Genomic DNA, 11,000 nt, shown 5'->3' on the forward strand with positions numbered 1-11,000 from the left:
TAGATAGCTCGACAACCATGTAATGATTTTCCCTACCAACTGACTTTCTGGTAAAGAAACGCACTTGTGCGACTTTCAAAAACCAACTAGCAGGTAAACCTCTAACACAACACCGGAAAACATTAGAGATATGACAAAATGGCATTCACCAAACACTTCATGATCCTAACCGCTGCCAGCTCTTCAGCAGACTAGATGTCTCAGCCCAAAGACATAGAAATAAGCTAATGCTTCAGGAGACGTAGCAGGTAGGTTTGCAGAGCACCCTGTACACTCTACCACAACACAAGGAAAAAGAATAAAAAAGACAAAGACCAAAGCTGCTCCAAGCCACCAAACCCATGCTTGAACAGCTCCAGCCCTTCCCCCAAGAGCCAGTGCTCAGGCGGGTCGTGAGAAACCCTTGACTGTCTTGCTGGAAGACTGCATCCGCCCCCGGGGAAGGAGGAAAAACAGGCTTTCCACCTCTCAGGAGTATGCCAAGAACAACACGGTGTCACTAAGAGATCAGGGCAGCAAAGGCCGTGAAGTGACACCGTCAGAGCTCCTTCCAATGCAGATGTCAGTCTCTCCAATAGCTAACAGCAAATGCACCAGCAGGATTAGAAGGTGCAGAGGTTAGACACGAACACTTCCTAATCTGTGCCTTTAATAAAAGGAAAAAACCAAATACCTCCAGAGAAAAAAAAATGTGAGAACACAGGAAACTGCCATCTTAACAGGCTGACAGCATGACTGGTTATACAAGCAGCACAGCTCAGAAAAAAAACAGAGCTGAACAACACCTTCTCTTTTCGCTTCTCCCAGCTGGACAAGGTCTTTCAGTTGAACTCCCTTCTGCTTTGCAGAAGCAGACCACTGTTACGACCACTTTGTCAAAATACCCTTTGCAATCTCAGTGCGCTGTACACTTTGCAAGGAAAGACACCTTGTTGTCTTCTGAGAGTCCTCTCACTAATTGCCTATCCATTAGTTTCAAGTCAGACAACTTTTTAGATGAACCTTCCTCCTCCACAGGCTTGCCATGCAGACAAACTGAAGTAACTGAATACTCAGGGCAGGGTAGAAAGCTTTGCTGTTTTGTACCCTTTATTATATATAGCTATACCACTGCATTCATATTCCACACAGCATTAAGTACTTCCCTGAGCACCAGTTAATAACACATTGCTGAGAGGAAAGAAGTGTGCATCAAGAGAATCAGCTCCATATCCCAGCAGTCAGAAGCCTGCTGTCACATAGAGACCAAAGTCCAACATCTCAGGTTTCTTCCTTCAGATGCAAGTTACTTGAGGCTAATCCCTTTGTTTCCTATTCCATGAGTTTCTAGATGTCAGCGTACACGCTTCAGCACTGATTTTATACCCCAAAGCAAGAGTAGACAGCTCTCGCCAAGCAGAGCAAATCACACTCTTTGAAATATTACAATTCACAGCATTCAGCTGCCTCTGAATACTGTCCTTCATACTGCTTCCTGTAGCTGCGACTGCAGTAACTGGAAGCTCCCCTGTTACCTCCAAGTCCATGAATTATTTAGAGAAAACACCTTTCCAGGGAGACTCAAGTATCAATTATTTAGTCTTTGAGCAGGAAACAAAAACCTTTAAAACAGGAAGAAAGATTTCTGGAAAGGGCTGTTGGGCCACATGAACAAATTTGGTTTTGTACACTAGCAACCTGAAACAGAATGAAAAAGCCAAAATAAAACAACCCATAAAAAAGCCAAAAGCTCATATGCACACACAAGTTCAGCAAGTGCCTGAGTCTATTAGTGCCAAAGGAAGAGCCCCAACTACATCAGGGGGCTTCAGCACAGGTCTTCACATGGAAGACCTTTATCAATGTGTTATAAATGCCTGCTCTCTAGACTGGGAGTGTAAAACAGAAAAGCTCCTTTGTAATACCAGGACAACGTTCAACAACGCTTACTGCAAAGATCAAGAGGAAGCAAAGCCCTATGAATATTACACCCTTGACTTTCACATTCAGGTTCAGATTAAGGATGAAGACAGCCCTAAGATTCTCAGCTTTTGCACATACTTCTAAAGACAAGGACACAGAAACAGCTCTCAGAAGAAACACATGTAAGCAGGCACTCTGGATAAGAACAGAAATTCATTCACTTACACATATCATGTATGAGCTTTACTACAAGGAAAGGGATAAGACACTTGCTTTGCTCCCAAAAAGGAAGACAGATGGGAAACACTGAAGCAAAACAAGTGGTGGTCCCCCCTTCCAAACTGGGTCTGAGGCACACTTGGAACCAGAAAGGAAAATAAACTTACTTTTAAATCCTGCTAAGAGCCCTGGGTTTGGATACAGTTCCTCTTGTGGTCAGCATATTTTATTTTCATTTGCTAAAAGTTTTCTGCATAAGTGATAGCAGAATTCAAGTGTGAATAATCGAGCAGAATGATACTTCTCTCTCAAAGGGCTTCAATTCCAAGATTTAGGTCAGATTGGTAAAGAAGGTCAGCGGTGTCAACTGCAAACATCGCAACCCCTTATCCTGTCAATATTTGAGGATCACCATTTTCTGCAGGTTAAATCCTTTGCTGTAATCCTCACCTGTGACATGCCTAAACAAGAAGAATTTACCCAACAATGATTTTTCAGCTCACTGACCATACTGAAAACAGGTTTTGTTCAGTCATCCAGGATAAAGAGAAGCTGTTTTACAATGCAAAAAATTCAAATATAAGACGTTCAGCTATATTTAAGTAATTAAATTGTGGCTCTTTTCAAAATGAAGTCATCTGAACCTAGACGCTTCAGTTTTTCCCCCCCCTCTTTTTTTTGATTGCTAGATTAAAATCAGATCTCAGCCTTTTTGGGGGAACCCAAACTATTAAACTTTGAAACCCACACATATCTAACCTTGATGACCTTTACTCTGATCACCTCTGACATTGTTCATAACCATTCCTTTGTCAGATGCTTTTGGCTGAGCATGAGCCAAAGGGTCAAGCAGAAGGGTCCTGTTCCTGCCCGAGCCATGCTAGGTGCTAGAAGGCTGCATCAGTACCCTCACACAAGCTACCAACACTACAGCTCTGGAAGAGACATAGATTTTAGGACTGTGTAATATTAGTGAGGAAGACACATAACCATCCTTTGGACGTACAATCAGAAGCCACCTAGAAAAGGACCATTTCTTAATTCCCCCTTAGCAACAGCCTGCAACATTTACTCCGAAGTAATGAAAATTCTTCTTTGAGGGTTTGATTTACTTTATCTTAGGTATTTCAGTGAAAGAGCTTAAAGCAATATGAGAACCATAGCATGTTCATGGATTTTCTGAATTGCAGCCTGTTAGCCTTGGAAATGCACCACAGATGCCCAAGTACAAAAGTCCATTCTACCAGAAACAGGAAGTTTTGACCCAGGAAGCCACAGTGCAAAGCAGCACGGCACACAAAGCCCACAAGTAAAAACATTCTCAATTCACATGTGAGCGAAGCTTAAGTGTGTCCTTTGTCTGGTGTCTGAAACCCACATATTTTAACATACCCCACACCCAAGTGGAATTTTTTATTTTTTTGTAAAAGCAGAAAATTACATAAAGGGAGGATCTGTAGGAACAGTTTTGACAATAGCTCTGTGAACTCTGCTTCCCCCCACGCACACCTCAATGAGATTTCTATAATCTAACACAGTGAGATTAGAAGAAGAGTTTAATTTATTCACCCTCAGTAGTGCTCAAACTGTGCCACACCTAATACAAGATGGGAAACTTGATAGAAGACTACAAGAATTAGTTGTAGGAGTTTGTCAGCAGAAACATAGCCCTCCCCCGCTGGTTTTTTTTTCCTCCAGACATTCATTTCCAGGTAATGGCTGACTGGTAGCCACACACGAAAGCTTCATAAACTAAATATAACTACCCTCTAAGAAAATCAGAGGTCAGCCTCAAGACAAAACAATCTACAAGGGATCAAAAAGCATATTGCTCAGTTATTCATTAGAAGTTAGCCCACAACTTCTTCATCCAGATGATCAGCATCCAGCATTTGCACCCAGACATGACCAAATTCATAACACACCATGTCAACAATTTTCTTGCTACATCTAAGAGCAAAAAGTTACATCTTCAATACCAAAGAAAGTGCCCCAATTAAATAGCATTTCAGGACTCGGAGCAAGGGCTTTTTATGACCCTTTCATTAAGTATTACAAGGCCAAAATCTAGCAAAAGGTAGCCCAGAACATACCTCATTTCAGTCCTGTCAGGTACGTTATGTATATGAAGGCTCTTGCACAGACATTGCCCCTAACACAGTGCTCACAAAAGATAATACTTTTCTTTCTTTTCTGCCCCCACCTCCTCCCCGTCCCCCTCCCCCCCCCCCCCAAGGGGGCAGGGAGGAGAGGAAAAAGGCTTTAAACAGGACAACAGCATAAGATTAATTATTCTACAATGCACTAAATGTCAGGCAAAGCCCATGCCCAGAGACAAGAATAAGACTCAGTTGAGACTCAAGTGAGGTTTCTTCTGATTTGGTCTTCTTACCTGGGAACTGGAGGTAATGCTTGGACAGAAAGGAAGCTACAAAGGAAGCTAACTGGATCAACTTACACTAAATAAAAATCACACAGAGCACACACCAGACAGAAGAGCAATTTTCAATGGTTTTGATTTAGTTCTAGACATCACCTTTAGCAAGGCCTTGTCCATCTATGAGTGAGATCAACAAAAATAAAGCAAAATGCCAACCACATAGCTTACTTGCACATTGTTTTTCAACATTATAAATACATTCCCAAACTTTTGGGTAACTATTTCTAAAAACTGCTGTTTCAGTTGCATTGTAATTTTAAATATGAAAATCTTCTGAGGACAGGCAATACTATGTTCTTCCCTCCCCACCCGGCAAGAACAGAGCTAAAAGGACATACATCACACCCTGAAAGTACCTTCTTCCAGCATCATTAGCCAGAGGATAAAGAACACTATTCCAACAACACAGGTGTCCTGGATTTATTTAAAAAAAACAACCAAAACCCAAAAGCTGCAAAGTAGCTTCCCCCACAGCTCATCCCTACTTCACACCAATGACTAGACTTGAATTCCCACCTGACCCCTTCTCTCCCCACACAATTCCTCTGTCAAGCAGATAGTGGTAGCATCTCAACCATCCACACCCAAGCATTTAAAGTTTCACACATTTATTGTAACTATAATGCGGCTCAGGAAATCATAAGAGCATGTGAGTACTGACGCCTAACTCACTGACAGGGATAGCCAGAAAGGACATCATCATCCCACTGAGCATTTATGAACAAGATATACCCTGTACTTCCATTCTCTAGGAGCTGGTTTCCTTCCATTTTATCCAGAGCTCTAGGTCACAAGCTTTATGTCCCCACTAAAAAAAAAGAAAAAAAAGCAGTGCTGGAAAAATCTTATCCTGCCAGTTATCTTAAAACATCCTTCCCTCCACCATCACCTTTGAAGATCTACTAAGGAAGGGAAAACCCAACACAAGTAACTTATCTTATTCTTACAACTTTTTTTAATTCAGAAAGGCTCAAAATTAAACCACTAAGTCTACATTGAGTACGTGAGGTAAAGTCAGATGTATGCTTAACGGCCTTATGCAGATACGCTGAAAGTGTAAAATTGTGGTTTGTTCTGCACAAAAAAAAGCCAGTACTGAAGTTAGGCAGGTATACCACCATGGGTCCTGCATAATACCAAGCCTTTTCCAGCTTAACTTAAACCCTCTCCCTAGAAACGCACAAGGGCCATTCCCTTCGTTAAAAAAAAAGTTTACAAAGGGGGAAAAAACGGCCTTATGCAGATACGCTGAAAGTGTAAAATTGTGGTTTGTTCTGCACAAAAAAAAGCCAGTACTGAAGTTAGGCAGGTATACCACCATGGGTCCTGCATAATACCAAGCCTTTTCCAGCTTAACTTAAACCCTCTCCCTAGAAACGCACAAGGGCCATTCCCTTCGTTAAAAAAAAAGTTTACAAAGGGGGAAAAAAACACTTTCCCATTAAATGGCCCATTAAAGGGCCATTCCCTTCGTTAAAAAAAAAAGTTTACAAAGGGGGAAAAAACCACTTTCCCCACATTAACCGTGCATAATGCATCATTTTACTTGAACTCTCCTCATAGGGTCTGTATGCAGCAGCTTCTTGGCAGCACTCTGTAGCGGTCACAGACCAGAAATAAGACATTCACCTGAAACTACAAAGACAACCAGGTAGAAGGTAAACGACCAAACGGGAATTGATGATGTGTTAATTATCCAAACACCCATCCTGGGTCCCCACAGGAGCCGAAACAGGTGAGGTGACACCGCGCTCAACGGCCGGGCCTGTTTCAGCAGGAAGCTGAAAGGGTGTCAGAGAGGTCCCTCACCAACACAGCTTACAAGTAATTAAAGTTAAAATTAGTAAAATAACCCAAAAGTTACAGGCCTCAATCCTCGCACACACGGAGCAGTTGCTTCTGCTAACAGCAACGCCTGGACTGAGGGCAGGAGCTGGCAGCAGCCGGCGTGGACTGAGGGCAGGGGCTGGCAGCAGCCGGTGCAACAGCGGAGTAAGGAGCAGGCAAACGCCACCCTGCAGCTGCAACACCCCGAAAAGCCTTTTTTTTTTTAAAAAAAAAAAGGATTATTTTTCTCCCTTGTGGCACCTTATTGAACGAAACAACTTCGCGTGAACTCCCAGAGGAAGCCTCGCCCGGCCTCTCCGGCTTCCTGTAATGGACAAGGACAATGGCAGAGGCTCGCCACAGACCCGCGTTTTCGGGAAACTTACGAAGTCTGAGGGCTGCTGCCCGCCCCGAGGGAGGGCAGCCGGGCAGCGCTTGCTCCCCGCCCCCGGGCCGGGCTGAGGGAGCTCGGCCGTGGCCCGCGCGGCGGGCCCGTCCCTTCAACCGCGCTTCCTCCCACCTCAAGGACTTTCGGGGCCAGAACCAGCATGCCAGGGGCAGCACTTTCGGGGTAATAGCGAAGGCGCAATCGAGCTTTCCCTGGAAAGCCAGAAGGCGAAGGAAAAAAATAAAACGACTCCGAAGAGTATTTTGAGTCTTCAGGCGTCCCAGGGTTTTTAAACCTTTCTTTCGAGGTGCTGGGAAGACAGGCAGGAGGGGAAGGAGGGGCTGAGCCGTGGTTTTTAAACCCATGTGGTGAGCAAGTGATAGCTCACACCTGAGGTAGTCACTGCCTGGCAGGTGGGGAAATGCCCTCCTCTTCCCTGTCTAGCTTAGCTCCTAACTTCCATGCGCTGCTCCTGTTCCCTTCCTTTCTGTGCCTTACGATCTCTCAACACAGGGAAACACTTCTCTTCCTCATACATACAGCAAAACTATTTTCTTCAGTGCCTCACTAACTATGAAAATACATTTGTGTGCAGGAAAGCAAGGCTAAGGAAGGTAGTTCAACACCAGAGGCATTATTACAGGCCTTCTCATATTCTCTACGCTTCCTTCACCTGCTCCAGGGCCCGGACTTTGGAGACTTCCTTATTGCCTCCTAGATCAGGAACAAGCACTGCTCACAAAGATGGCATCAATCCCACCCAGTGCTTGGCTAAAGGGTGGAAGGGACTGTTGAACAATTAAACGGGGTGAGCTTAGTGCTTCTTTTGTGTGCTAATTCCCCACTAGCTCGAGGCTGACAACAAAAACCATGCTAGAATTAATACGGCACAAATGCACGGTTCCCCTCACCCACACCCATCTGAAGTCAGGGAAAGCAGGTAGACACCAGTGCATCACCCACCCGCTGATCACGTTATCAAGATTCCTTCTCACCCCCTACATGCAGTTGTTCAAAGACATGTTAAAAAAAAAGGGGGGGGGGTGTTGTTTGTACCTTCAAAACTCTCGAATGCAAGAGGTTGCCTTAGGCACGGGTATTGTGACTGCTGGCTTAAGGGCCATTTCAAGGGCCATAGCTAGGCTCAGCTGTCCCCTTGTCCCCCCAGATACCATCTCAGGGCTCCAGTCTGGGTCTGGAGAAAGGCATCTCTAATTCTGCAGAGACACCCGAAGATTGTTGCACGATAGCAGCTTCTCTATAGACTCCTCTCTTTGCAGGCCTCCCTGAGCTTGCTTGAGGCTTCTTAGAAACCAAAGTAAAAATGAATTTTTTAGGGTGCAATAGTAACTGCTAAGATTCAACAGGGGAAATGGGAAATTTCAGGGAAATTCAGCAGCTTTAGGATGCAAGGACTGTGGAATTAGGAAGGGCATTCATCAGTAAAATAAGGTTCTCCTGCAATTTAAAACAATCTTGTAAAATGGTTACTGTTAGCAGTTTGCAGAGTGGTTGAATTGACTGTGTTCACTGTTAGCATGGAGATAGTTCGAACCACCTCTCTACCTCCCATTTATCTGCCTTTGACATTCTCTCTGTTCTGTGTGCTTCATTGTGTTGCCAAGAAAATTAGGGTAAAAATCTCATCCATCACAGAAACATTAAGTAAGTGCTAGGGCAAACTGGAAGACTTTTGAAAGACAGTCACTTCAGCAGTAAAAGGGTATAATAGTACTGCAGGAATGAAAATGGAAAATCTGTTAGTGAACTTGTGGAGGCCGATGTTCATGTATGGTTTGTCAGTGCTGTTTCCTCTGGCCACTACAAAACATTTCCTGAAATTAATGAGTGATCCATTATGAGGAGCGGCTGGTGGAAAATGGCATGACCAGAGCTATTCACCAGTTCCACTGTACCTGCTCAGCGTTATCATTACCATCAAACACAACTTTTCAGTGGAAGAAATTTCTATTTTTGCAGGGAGGTTTCTGGAAATCAGAGTTAAAGTTGGAATTATCATGTGGTTTTGAGAATTATGAGGTTAAGAGAGACAGGGGTGTGCGGGAAGAAAAGCCCACAGAAGCTAGAGAGGCTTTACACAACTTCAAATACTAAGAAACCAGTAGCTGGACTTAAAAGAGAAAGTAGAAATGTTTTAGGGAAAACCTTCATAACGTTTTCGAGCTCAATTGGAAGAATAAAAAATTAGGATGGAACTATTCAGATATCAAATAAAATTAGAGTGGATTAGACTGAATCAGTGATTTAACTTTATTTATCATTTCTCCGCAGTCTTTTCTCCATCTCCCCAGCTCTCTCTGCTGTTACCAAGTGGCTATTGCACCTGTCTACTCCGGCTCCACTAAATCAGCCTCTGACAGAACTCGGGGGGATAAAGGAAGCCTCTCACACACTGGCAGTATCTAAAATTAGTATTACTAAAACGTTAGACATTAGTAAGGATTACAGTGTGTCTGATAATAATTTGTTCCCTCCAGACTCATTTAGAAATATCTATACACCACAGATTGTATCATTCAACACAGTATATCCTTCCTTTAAGTTTCTTATTTTAAAAAGGAAAACATCCACACAAGTAAAAAGATGGCAGGAGTAGACGTGTTTTCTAACAGCTTTCTTCTACCCTAATCGGAATCTACAGCGGCCTGTTCCCGGCATCTTTGTTATCCAAATCTTTTACTGCAGAAACAACCTCGGGTTTACTGCTGACCTTCATTTTGGCTGGGGTAGCAGTGACATCCAGCGGTTCAGAGAAAAAAAGAAATTTGCTCATTCTTTTCTTTCTACCGAAGTGCATCACAGGAAACGCATCAGAAAATGGCAGGGATGCCTTGGCATTCCCTTCTCTTTGTGAATGTCTGCAAATGGCACCAACTGCAGGCAGTTTGACAGCCATGGGAATGCATAACCCACACGGGGAAACAAAAATGCAGAACGGGAAATAAACGGAAAACACCCTCGGAGGCAGACTATCTTTCTAATGGCTTTAAAAGGACACCGCAGATAGGAAATGTAATCCGTATTTTTAAATGTTCAAGTAAAAAGAACCTTCCTATATTACACCTACCCCATTAACTTCACAGCATTTTCCGCCTTAATTTTTTTAATTAACCCTGTATTTGTGCTGAAAAATTGAACAGGTTTACAAGCAAGGGAAAGTTGATTGAAGATAAATTACTACAGGGGAGTTTTGCTTCTCAAGCCCAGAATAAACAAACTTTCAATTATTGGAGTTTCCAGTAACTAGCTGAGTGTTGAACTGTGATGTGATATTTGATGCACTGAGAAGTGATTTAGATTTTGTGTACATGTATGAAAAGAAAAAAAACCCACCAAAACATTAAATGCATATAAGGAACTGGGCCAGCAGAGGTAGCTGTTGGTACAACAAAATCAACAACTAAGAAATTTTTTTCTTCCCAATGAACATTCTACATTTAAAGAAGAAAACATTTTTTTAAACCAGATAGTCACACCTTGCAGTCTCCAGCATTGGAAATTCACTTAGAATTCATTTGTTCCTCCTTTACTGTTTTGCTGTCATTTTTATTTCTTCGAGACTGCCCATTTCCAATTCGTATTAACTGTTCCTAGCTCCTAGGCACCCTGTATTTTCTATCCTCTCCATCAGTATTTTGTCAACATGGAGTTCAGAAAGGATAAATCAACTCCAAATAATCCCAAGGTTGGCTTAAAAAGATCAGATTTATGAGTAATAACTCTTCAGAACATTTTCAAATATCATTTGGACCTTTTGTGGCTCCAAATTTCGACTTGATCTCTGAAAGACAGGGTTAGGAAACTTCGAAATGTGGGTAAGCTTACGTAACTTTTGAATCAAGAAGTACACTGCCCCGCTAGCAGTTCCCTTACGGGAACTACCACTGTTAACAGTAGGAAAACATACTCTCCCAGACCTAGGTCTGACGTGGTTACCATGCATATGCCTTTGCTGAAGTTGACAGAGCAGAGAACTTTCAGTCTCCATGAGTATTTGTCCTGGTTTCGGCAGGGATAGAGTTAATTTCCTTTCTAGTAGCTGGTACAGTGTTTTGGATTTAGGATGAGAACAAAGTTGATAACACACCGACGTTTTAGTTGTTGCTAGGTAATGCTTACACTAGGCAAGGACTTTTCAGCTTCCCATGCTCTACCGACTGAGAAGGCTGGAGGTGCACAAGAAGCTGGGAGGGGGCACAGCCA

The sequence above is a fragment of the Aptenodytes forsteri genome, unplaced genomic scaffold (genome assembly GCF_000699145.1).
Source record: "Aptenodytes forsteri isolate BGI_AS27 unplaced genomic scaffold, ASM69914v1 Scaffold226, whole genome shotgun sequence".
NCBI lineage: Eukaryota > Metazoa > Chordata > Aves > Sphenisciformes > Spheniscidae > Aptenodytes > Aptenodytes forsteri.